This window comes from Chiloscyllium plagiosum, unplaced genomic scaffold (genome assembly GCF_004010195.1).
Source record: "Chiloscyllium plagiosum isolate BGI_BamShark_2017 unplaced genomic scaffold, ASM401019v2 scaf_10646, whole genome shotgun sequence".
Classification (NCBI taxonomy): Eukaryota; Metazoa; Chordata; class Chondrichthyes; order Orectolobiformes; family Hemiscylliidae; genus Chiloscyllium; species Chiloscyllium plagiosum.
Genome location: NW_025214720.1, coordinates 9,208 through 21,724, shown reverse-complemented (window position 1 = coordinate 21,724; position 12,517 = coordinate 9,208). Strand labels below are relative to the sequence as shown.

Below are 12,517 nucleotides of genomic sequence, written 5' to 3'. Positions count from 1 at the left end.
AAAGTTTGTAAAAGCAATGGGTTTTAAGGGACACCTTATTGTTAGTTAGAGAACTAAAAGAGGCAGAGAGGCATTTCTAGAGTGAGTTCTGAGGTAACTGAAAGCATGATCATCATTAATGGAGTGGTATGCATAAGAGCCCAGAATTTGAAAAGTGCAAGTACTTCGGAGAATTCTAGGGCAATGATGAGATAATGGACACAGAGAGGTGATGAGGCTGTGAAAGTAAGACCTACACATAACTTTATAAAATATAGTTGATAAAATGTGGAACTGGAAAGGCACAGCAATTCAGGCAGCTTCGAAGGAACAGAAAGTCGATGTTTCCTCTCCAGACCCTCCTGATGAAGGGTCTTGACCTGAAATGTTGACTTTCCTGCTCCTCTGATGCTGCCTGACCTCCTGTGCCTTTCCAAGCTCCACATTATATTCACACTGACTTCCAGCATCTGCAGTCCTTACTATCTCCAAGTTTATAAAACAGTTCACATTACAGATAGGTACTCAAAGTTACTCAAGATACCAGTGCCAGCTGTAACTGAATGGACACTATTTTCACTTCTGAGTCACAGTCAGTGACTCTGACTTTACTGCCTTAAACTCATAGTCAAGGCTGATGACTTAATGCAGTACCGAAGGAAGGATTTAGAGTAACATGCAGTATTTTCCTCTCTCCCTGTAACCTCCTTTGCCCTAAAACTCTGTGTGTGCTCCTCCAATTCTAATGCCTGCCCTGGAATGCACATTGTGAGTATCAAGAGCATTGTATTCGAACTGGGACGCTTCAAAGTGGAGGAAAAGCTGAATTGTATTCGCGTTGTACTTAAATACTTTGGACTGTACCCTTACAAATTTTATGAATGAAATAGATTTGCGTCTGTGTTAGGGTGGAGGATATAGGAAGAAACAGAAAACGACGAGGTCGATATTGCATTCGTGAGGAGGATTGAGGAACAAGATGAGACTTGTAAACGTATAGGTTCTATTTGGTCCTCTGAAGTAGTCACGACTGGGTATCGTGTGATGTGAATGACTCACAGTTATGTTCAGAGGCAACGTACTGTTGCTGCTGATGTGTTCAGTGCGTGATCCTGAGTCACGCTTTAATTGGCTAGAAATACGATCGTCCGAGTGGAACAGGCATTGGTTAATGCAGCCTCCCGGACCGGATGCGAGATATTTCGCTGCAGCGTCAGGCTGTTTATCTTTAATGAGCGAATTTCTGCAAGGCACAAAGGGGAGTGGGGAAGGAATATAAGACAGACGTACGGTTCTAACAGCTGCAGTTTGAGAACAATTTCGGAATAGTAGGATTTCCTGAATCTGAGATCAGAAAGTTGATTTTGAGAGGGAACAGGGTTTTTGATAACAAACAAGCGTGCAGAGCCAGGATCACTTATGCAGGAACAGTCAGTTCTCCCTTTGCGTGGGAGGGATCAGGAACTGGATATATTTCACGGATGGCTTAATTAATCTTGCTGGAAACAAGAGAGAGGAATGTAAAGAATTTGTGGAATGAATCGGTGCTTCGTGCCTGGAAAGTCCCTGATTAATTTTTAAGAGCTTCCGTTTTGCATAAGACGATATGTTGGATCTCCTTGAAAGTGCCCTGTAGGCATTTGGGCTTTCTGCGCCTGGAACGTTAGAGATCCCATTTAGTTTTACATTCATAGCAAAGGATTTAAAAAAATATCGTTGCCCTCAAAGCTTTCTGAATCTGTAGTTTAGAGCCCCCTCCCAAGTCTGTGGGCAAACATCGAGGCTGGCTGTCCTTTCGGAGGTGCCGTCAGTAATTGGAGACTAAGGTTACAACTTTTTAAAAGTGGTTGCATGGAATCCCGAGGCTTCATGAGACATTTCCTGATAAATGATTTAAATAATGCCCTTTGCTGAAAATATGAATCAGGGCGTAGCACGTTTTCCTGTCCTGCTCCTTTCAAATATACTAAAAGAAACACTATGAATAATTTAATCAAAACGTTATAGTTTTGGTCCAAAAATGACTAAGTGTGGCAGAGTACAGTTGAAGTCAGTGGTAAAACTCTGCTGGCTGGGAGTCATAGCTCCACAAAGGAAGACTGACGTAGTTGCTAGATGTCAATCATCTCAGAGCCGGGATATCACCACAAGAGGCCCTTGTATTTTGAACCAACATGTTCAGACATGTTGTGAGACATGAATGGCGTAAGTTAGACTTCAACCTGGACCTTCTGGCTCAGAGGCTGTAACAATACCACGAAAGTCCTAGATTTATGAATGTCACATACTGGTCCAACTCATTGTAGTGATTACAGAATACTGAGAGGCCTGGATAGAGAGGAGATGGAGAAGATGTTTCCGCTAGTAGGTGAGACTAGGGCTTGAGGGCATAGCCTCAGAGTGAAGGGATGACCCTTTAGCACTGAAATAAGGGGAGATTTCATCAGAGGATGACAAATCTGTGGAATTAATTGCCACAGAAGGTTTGGAGACTAAGTCATTGAATGTTTTTAAGACAAAGATAGATAGGTTCTTGATTACTAAGGGGATCAAGGGTTATGGGGAGAAGGCAAGAGAATGGGGTTGAGATAAACATTATTAGCCATGAAAAAATGGTGAAGCAGACTCAGTTAGCTGAATGTTCTAGATTAGATTAGATACTCTACAGTGTGGAAACAGGCCCTTTGGCCCAACCAATCCTCCGAAGAGTAACCCACCCAGACCCATTTCCCTCTGAATGATGCACCTAACAGTATGGGCAATTTAGCATGGCCAATACACCTGACCTGCACATCTTTGTGCAATGTGGGAGGAAACTCATGCAGACACAGGGAGAATGTGCAAACTTCATACAGACAGTCGCTCGAGTCTGGAATTGAACCTGGGACTCTGGCAGTAGTGCCAACTACTGAGCCACCATGTCACCCCCAATTCTGCCCCAAGAGAATCTTCAGGAGTTGAGGAAAAAAGGTCATGTCAGAGCACCCTTATGCAAGGTAGCATCATTGTAACGGATGTACTGGGGAAAAAATGAGAATGGAATGGAGTCCTTATAGGAAGCCGGGTGTGAGGCTTCAACCTTGATGCTTTAACATTGTATCTCTTTATTTTCACAATTAAACACATTGGTCATTCAGATTTTGCTGTGTATGGACATGCATTGCTTCATTATTTGAGGAATAGGAAATGGAACTAAACACTGTGAAATCATCAAAGATTATTCCCATCAATCAAGGGAATGTCATCAATGAAGCTTCTGAGGATGGACATAACGCTGAGGAACTCTACAGAAACGTCCTAGGCCTGAAATTATTGATCTCCAGCTACATAATTTCTATAATGTGATGTAATCTCCATCCAATATGTCATTTTGTCTACAGTAGCATGTTGTAGAACTTTGCCCTGCCTGGAATGTTGTGAGCAATACCAAGCAAGTTAGGAAAATATAGAGAGAATGAGAGTTGCCACAATTTGTGCCACTTTTCTTGGTTGACCAGTGTGTTCATGAGATTTGCCTATTGTCTATCTTTGCTTTGAATGGCAGAATGCTCCCTTGAAAAGCTGAAATATAGAATTAAACTTTCCTTGTAGAGATGGGTGGAATCATTATTGATTCCATACTCTCACAAGCAGAGCATCAGCATGGAATGATGTATGCAGGCCAGGCCATACCATAATCTCTGTACATAGAATTTAGCCTCATTGTTAAAGTGCAACATCATAGTTGTGGATATCAACTAAAATTCAAGGATCTTTGATCAGTCAAGCAGTCTGTTAATTATGAAAGATGAGCAATACTTGAACATTACAATTTCTTTCACTTTTGGGATATCTGAAGGGGTGATTCAACTCTCACAAGTGCTCAACCAGTTCCAGTACTGAAAATTGCATGAGCAGATGTTTTAAAGGTGCATCTGAAGACATGTGTACATAAATGAAAGGGTTTTTACTGTGTTGTTTCACCCAACCTACCTCTGTTCCCTCTATTTGTTCTTTTTCTTCCTTTGCCTCCCATGATCTCTAAATGTAGCCCTGACTTTCACAGCTGATGAAAGGAACCTGTGGTTTTGTAGTTGGCCCTGAAGAATTGGGCAGTTGTCCCGAGGAACATTGAGGTCTAGAGGTTCAGGCTTGTCGAGGATCTCCTGCCTAGATGCAGGCTTGCCATCCTTTTTTTAGTCTTCAGAATTTGTGTAATCTCAGGCAGGGGGTTTGTGAAGAGGCCAGGAATCTCTGAGTGTCTTAAGAAGAGCTTCTGGAGTTCATGCATGTGGCTTCTCCTCTTTGTGAGTGCCTTTTGGCACCATACTGCCTCTCTGGGAGGAAGGGGCAGGTGGAATGAGATTGAAATCCTTGTCACTTTCTCACCTTGCTATTGATGCTAAGTGTTAGGGTAGGGCAGGGGATATATCCAGCAGAAACTGACTGGTGGAACTGAGTCTCCATGGTGGTTGAGAATCTTTCCATGGAGACAGCCAGTTACAGACATGCTGGAGCCTCCATGGTTCTGATAATACTCCATCTTTCAGTCTATTTACTGACTGCATCTGACAAACCTACCTGCTGTTCCTGCATTTTAACAAAGTCATTAATGGCTGAGACCTTGGGATCCTCTTCTTCCTGGAGTTCCAACCAGTGCCTGACTCTTGACAGTCCTCTGAGTGCTGGAGACTCCAGGAGTTTCTTCCCTGACTACCTGACTAGATTAATTTAATCTAGTAGATTCCCTACAGTATGGAAACAGGCCCAACAAGTCCACACCGACCCTCCGAAGAGTAACCCACCCAGACCCATTCCCCTGACTCTAACACTATGGGCAATTTACCATGGCCAATTCACCTGACCTGCACAACTTTGGATTGTAGGAGGAAACCGGAGCACCCGGAGGAAACCCACGCAGACACGGAGAGAATGTGCAAACTCCACACAGACAGTCACCCGAGGCAGGAATTGAACACCAGTCCCTGGTGCTGTGAGGCAGCAGTGCTAACCACTGAGCCACCGTGACTAGAGATGCTCCTGAGTCTAATCTATGTAAAACAGTACACACCAAGGTGAAAGTCTCTGAGCTGTTAGGGGGTGTAGGAGAAAGCCTTGCTGGTGCATTCTCGCAGGCTTCACTGGCTTCCTCCTCAGAGGCAAGGATGCGCTTTGGCATTGGACTCTTTGTGAAGGTTTTCTGGATACCTCAAGTCCTTACATAAGGGAAGAAAGAGCTCTACCTTTCTAAGATGGATAAATTATTAATGTTATGTTAATGAAAGAGCAGTGCAGCACAGCTAGTGGAATCTTACTAAAATTTGGTTGGCTATTGATGCCTCCCTGTACCATATGAGTTGTTATGCTTTCCTGTGTCTAATCTTCTCATATAGAATAAAGAGTTTGATGCCAATCAACCACCACTGATCTTGGCCCTGTCAGCTTGGTTATGAGTCAGTTTATCCTTCTATAAAACAACAAGGTTTTTGGGAATGATGGAAATGGGTGGGAGAGTAGTTAATTATGATATAGAAGGAAAATCTAAAGTGTTCCCAGTCAGTGAATCAGGGGAGAGGAAGGGCTATTAGTTTGGGAGGATGAAATGGTTGATGCAATGGATATTGCATGCGAGTAGTGAGTGTGTGTGCCATTTCACTATTAGAGTGAGTGGGGCCCTGTGAGTGTGATGTAGCAGAGAGGAATAGTTGCACTGACCCCTTCAAAGCTCAGAAGATCACCATCTTTCCTCCTTCAGTGTTGGGCATTCTGCTTTAGCACCGGCCTGGGCTCTATCTGGATTCAGGGTAGCTAAGCGGCATGGTTTCCTGTGGCACTTCAAAGAGCAAAGAACAGAACAGTACAGCACAGAATCACTTTTGGCTAACCAAGACAGTGCTGGCACATGATGACTTTCTGAATAAAAAATCTTTTGCCTCTATGCAGTCCATATCCCTCTACTCCCTTGCCTATTCATATATCTGTCAAGATGCCTCTTAAATATTGCGATTGTATCCACCTCCACCATGTCCTTTTTCCAGGCATTTACCACTCTCTGTGTGAAAAACTTGCCTCTTGCATTTCCTTTAAACTTATCCCTTTTTACCTTAAACCTATATCCCCTTGTAATTGACATTTCTCACCTGGGAAAAAAAAACTCTGTCTACCAGTCCTATCTATGCATCTCAATTTGGTAAACATCTATCAGCTCAGCCCACATTTTTTGCCATTCAAGTGAAAATAAACCAAGTCTGTCCAATTTCTCCTCATAGCTAATTCCCTCCAAACCAGACAACATCCAGGCAACATGTGATTCTGTACCTTCTCCAAAGCAGGCAACATCCTTTTGGTATTGCGGCGACCAGAACTGCACAATATTCCAAATGTGGCCTCATTGAAGTTCTATTCAGCTGCAACATGACATCAAGTTTTAATCTCTGTGGCCCGACCAATGAAGGCAAGTATGCCATATGCTATCTTGATGTGGAGGTGTTGGTGTTGAACTGGGGTGGACAAAGTTAAAAATCACATAACACCAGGTGATAGTCAAACAGGTTTATTTGGAAGTACAAGCTTTTGGAGAGCTTCTGCTTCAGGATGCTAGTGGGACTTGTACTTCCAAATAAACCTGTTGGACTATCACCTGGTGTTGTGTGATTTTTAAATTCACCATCTTGGCCAACTTATCTACTTGTGTTACTACTTTCAGGGAACTGGACCTGCATGCCTAATCACTCTGTATGTTGATGCTATTAGGGGTTTTGCAATTACTGTATACTTCCCTCCTGCATTAGAACTTCCAAAATGCATCACCTCACATTTGTCCTGATTAAACTCCATCTGCCATGTCTCCACCCAAGTCTCCAGCCTATCTATGTCCTGCTGTATCCTCTAGCATTCTTCCTCTTTATCCACACTCGCCCAATCTTTGTTCAAATCACTTGTTATATATAGGGGTTTCAGCACTGATCCCTGCAGACCACCACTTGTCACAGATCTCCACTCAGTAAAACACCTTTCCCTGCTCCTCTCTTTTCCATGACTAAGTCAGGTCTGTATCCATCTTACTAGCTCACCACGGATCCAATGTGACCTCACCTTTTGCCTTGAGGGTCTTTGTCAAAGGCCTTGCTAACATCTATTGCCCCGTCATTATCAATCATCTTTGCCACCTTTCTACAAAAATTCAATTAAGTTTGTGAGACATGACCTTCCTGCTCAAAGACATAGTGCCTACTGCTAATAAAACCATATTTTTCCAAATGTGAATAAATCCTATCACTAAGAATCTTCTCCAATAATTTCCCTAGCACTGACATAAGGCTCACCTACCCTTTCCCTAGCTACCCTCTTGCTCCTTATATTTGTCTTGGGATTTCCCTTAAACTTGTTTGCCAAATGGCCCTTTTAGCCCTCCTAATTCCTTGTTTTACTTTAATGCTTGTTGACTTTGTATACTTAAATGGCTCTGTCTGTCTTCCTAAACCTTACGTTGCCTCCTTTTTTTGACTAAGCTCACAACTTCTCTTGTCATCCAAGGTTCCCTACTTTTGCTATCCTTATCTTTCATTTTCACAGGAATGTGCTGGTTCTGTCATCGATTGGCTTTTAAAGGATTCCCACATGCTGCTTTTTATTCTGAACAGACTACAACTACAGATGTGGATCTACCTTCAAACAGCTACATTCCCCAGTCCTGAGTTAATATTGTGGTCATTAGCTTTCCCCCAATTTAGTTCTTTCACCTGAGGACTACACGTATCCTTATCCATAAATAACTTAAAACTTACAGAATTATGGTTACTGTTTCCAAAATGCTCTCTCAATACAACTTTCATCACTTGGCTGGGCTCATTCCCCAATACCAGGGCTAGTACGGTTCCTTCCCTTGTTGGACAATTTACATATTGTTTCAAAAGAATGTCCTGAACACCGAACAAATGTCCCCTCATCCAAGCCCCTGGCACTGAGTGAATCCCAGGCAATATAGAGAGAATTAAAATCACTCATCACAACAACCCTATAGTTTTCTTCTAACACCTGCTGGCTTTGGGAGGCTTATAGTACATATTTCATCAAAGCGATGGGAACTCTACCCATATGGTCTCACTGGATAAGTCTCGGAGACATCCTCCAAGACAGCTGCAACATACCCTCTTTTATCAGAAACTCAACTCCCTTACCTCTTATACATCCCTCTCTATTTGACCTGAAACATTTAAATTCTGGAACATTAAGCTGCCACACTTGTCGCTCTTTCCACCAAATCTCTGTAATAGCTACAACATTATAGTTATATGTATTAATCCAAACCCTAAGTTCATCTCCCTTACCTGTCAAACTCCTTGCATTAGAACAAAACACTTCAGACCAGCAGTTTCATTGTATTTAATAACCTCTCCCCTGAGATGTTGTTCCTCCATCAGTATCTAAAATGGTACACCTGTTTGAGAGGGGAATGGCCACAGGGGACTCCTGCACTGATTGTCCATGCTTATTCATCTTCCTGGTGGTCACCCAACTCTTCCCTGTATGTGTAGCCCTTACTGGTATGTGACCATTGGCTAATTGTGCTATCAATGACATCCGCAGCCTCATGGACGATTCATCATGAGTAGTGCTCCAGGTGCTCTATGCAGCAAATCAGGAGCTGCAGCTGATCGTATTTTCTGCATACGTATTCAGCATAGATATTGGAAGTGTCCTTGATTCCTACTTATTGCAGGAGGAGCATTCCACAGGCTCAGTTCTCCTGCCATTTCAAACGTAACTGACTAATTCAAACCTAACTGACTAAATCAACACTATTAACTACAGATAATAATCTAGGAACTGATCACACAATCTTACCTTCTCATCACCGAACTCAGTTGTCTCACTGCTTCTCTCTATTCCTAGCTGATTATAACGACAAAAAGTAAGTAAATAGAAACATAGGAGTTAAGAGCAGGAGTAGGCAATTCAGCCCTTCAAGGGCACTCCTCCATTTAACAAGATCATGACTGATCTTAGTACTTTAGACACAATTAGTCTGCAAATCTGGTTCCTGAGCAGTCACTCGTATGTCACCTTTCTTGTCCTTCACTCTGTTGTTGCTGCTGTCACTGCTCGGACTGACCTCAGAAAATGAACTTCCTTTCTCTTTATCACCCCATCCACCAGGCCCTCCAGGTTTCTGTCTGTGAAGCATGGAGCGGGTTTCCCTTTCCTTTGGGCTCAGTCTTACAGGGTGAGGGCCAGCTCTTGGCTTGCCGTGCTATAGCTGGACTTTAAACATGGCACCAGTGGTACAATTGACAGAGGTCCCTGGCAACAGCGAGTTTCTCTGCCATTACTGCTATATGATTCCATGGGAAGGGTGCCAAAGAGCCCTGCTGCATGATTAAAGACATGAAAAGAAAAAAATTGCATGAGCAAAGTCACTGTAAACCATGGCAGATTGAGCTCCAGACAGAACATTTTAGAATTTAGAATTTATTGTCACATGTTTTTTATAAGAAAAATACAATAAAAGTGTTCTAAGTCAGAAGTCATGGTAAAATCATAAGTCACAAAAAGTAAATATAAGACAAAGTTCATTAAATTCCATTTAAAGGCTCCTGGTCTTGAAGATGATAGACACAGCTGGAATGAGAACAACATCCACGATGAGAACGACATGATGGGACAAAAACTGAAATGCCGAAATGCCACTCCATTGGGCCGAAAGCGCTAAGAACGCCACTTAGAATAAATGCTAAGCCTTCAGATCATTGGGTTGGGGTAAGACCACCACTCATGGATAAAACGATGTCAGAACATAGAGCCAGAAGCACTTGCCAAAGATGAAGATTGAGCTGAACCACTGTCAAGATCTCAAATTGGGGTAAACTGCTCCATAAGAGATCACTCCGCAGGCCGAGACCAACAAGCTAGGAAAGACCGCCACTTTGGACTGCCGGAAGCAACTGCCGCTTAGAAGAAGCTCATGGCTGAAGCTTTTAAATGAAGGAATGATGAATTTGATGTTATCTATGCTATCTATACTAATTGAAAAACATTTAAAACAGAAAAAAGAAAAAAAATTGTAAAGGGAAATGGGCTGCACTGCTACTTAGTGCGTTTTAATTGCAAATGGAAAATTTCTGTCCTTGTATTTTGTTACTTTTTTTCAAAATGCTAGACAGTCAGATCTATCAGCCATATTCCCAGCCTAACAAGATCAATATAGTATAATCAAGAAAGCTGCCAACAAAGTAAATGGGATATTGAAGGGCAGAAAGATCAAAGTTTAGAAAAAATGATATGAAGTAAAATGAATTACATATGAAAACAAAACAAATTTCATTATATATTTTCTGTTATTGGTATTAAAGATGTATTACTTAAATTTTAACCAGATCCAGTTTTGTCGTTCTACTTATTAGACTTTGACATTTTAAAGCATAATCCAACCATATAATGTCTTCATTCTTGAATCACATTAAAACAGCTGAAGATGGCACACAGTATAGTGCATGTCTCTGCAAGGCAGTTAATGCTTTAATAATTACAAAACTCTTTCTTGAAGCTTTTCCTTATCATTCTGTAACTATAGTCCTGAAACAAGAAATCTTTTGTATTAAGAACTTCTATCTCACTGAGAGGCTTCAGGCTAATCCTTAATCAACAACCTGCTTTGAAAATTCAGCTTTCATTTTGAAGGCTGTGAAATCCACCACAAATCTGTCTGAGACAATCCACAACATTCTAAAACAATCAAAAGCATCCTTTAAAAAAAATGTCAATTTGCCCTATCTCCCAAAGTTAGTGGGAGAAAACACATTCAGGATTTGGATCTGGATTTGCTTATTTACCAAAACTAAACAGTTCTTTGTTGAGCTGTATCCAATCTGTGTACCATGTTTCATTGAATTTGTTCATCAGACTTTGAGCTATATTTACAGACTGATAGATTGGCAAGGGCAAATACACTATCTCTGCCCAACTTCAGCAACAGAGGTAATGTCTGACAGAAAAAGATGTATTGATCCAACTAACACTCTGCTATGCTATAATGTCAGTCTTGTCTCAGTGGGTAATGCTGTTCTTTCTTTGCCAGCACACTTGAAGTTCAAGTCTGATTCCAGAGACTTAAACACATAATCCATGCTGACACTTCAATGCTGTGTGAAGGAAGTGCTACACTGCCTGAAGTGACATGGTCCAGACGAAGCATTAAGCTGAGGCCCTCTCAAGTGGATGTGAAACCCAAGGCATTTATTTCAAAGAAAAATGAAGAATGGAGCTTACCTGGCTAATGTTTATATCTTAATTAATATCACAAAAATCAAATTATATGGTCAATTATGTCCTTGCTATATGTAGGATCTTAATATGTATAATGTCTTTGCCATGTTTCCAATAGTACAATAGTTGACTGTACTTCTGAAACTGCTTAACTGTTAGTGAAGTGTTTAGTATGAGCTGAGATTAAGGAAAATGCTTTCTGAATCAGCTCATTTTGTTCTTTTGTGCACCATTCAAAATAAATTGCATTTATTTTATATTAACATAGCAATATTTCCCATGTACTTCGCGGGAGACCAGTCAAAGGAAGAGTTTGATGCTGAATCACATGATTAGTATCATCGGGCATGTGATCAAAAACCTAGCCAAAAACATATGTTTGAAGAAGCTTCATAAAAGAGATATAGGAACATAGAAACAAGAGTTAATCACTCAGCTCTTTAAGTCCTTTCTTTCATTCAATTAGATCAAAGCTGATCTGTGATCTAACTTTATATACTTGCCTTTGGCCCATATGCCTTAATATCTATGCTTAACAAAAATGTACCTATTTCAGATTTTAAATTAACATTAAAATGTGGAGAGATTTCCAGAAAGAATTACAGTGGTTTAGGACCAAACAGCTGAAACTATGGGAGCAATAGAAAATCAGGGATGTGCAAAAGACCAAAATTGGAGGGACACAGAGATCCGGAATAGATGTAGGGTCAAAGGAGGTTACTGAGATAGGGAGGTGCACAGCCTATGGAAGGATTTAGAAATAAAGACATGAATTTTAAAATCAAAGCACTGCCCAACTGGTAGACAAATATAGAGGTGATCATGAATAGAATATTTTGTTGCATACAGAAACAAGATGGTAACTTGTAAGTAATAAAGTAGTATATGTGTTAGTTAAGAAGTGGTGAAGTATGTTGTCGCCGATTCAATTAACAGCGACTAAGTTGCTGTTCAGTACGAGAAGGAACAAGGTACAGAATTTATTTCAGATCTAAAAACTTCAAAGGATCAACTAAACACAAGGATATCTTCCTGAATAATAATTATTTTATTTTGCTACTTCTATAAGCAATGATACAATTGTCAACGTTGTCATCCATTAACAGAACAGTAACTTGGTTTCAGAATTTGCATTAAATGGGTTACTGAATTGAGTTAGCTTTATTGTTCTACTCAATGTTTCAGCTGTGAAAGAATATGTTTAAATCTTTTGTATGCTGAATTAAATGTTTAGTGATTTAGAAAGTCAAATAATTTGATAATTTTCTTGACATTTTCTGTGAAAAATCTGTTT

At 40.8% G+C, this 12,517-nt stretch overlaps 1 long non-coding RNA gene across 1 annotated transcript; it reads left to right on the top strand.

Moving 5' to 3' along the window:
* The first annotated feature begins 550 nt into the window (after positions 1–550).
* LOC122547988 lies at positions 551–11,486 on the top strand. The gene is made up of 2 exons (XR_006311136.1): positions 551–747; positions 9,551–11,486. It is a non-coding gene; the product is annotated as an uncharacterized LOC122547988 (long non-coding RNA).
* The last annotated feature ends 1,031 nt before the right edge of the window (positions 11,487–12,517 follow it).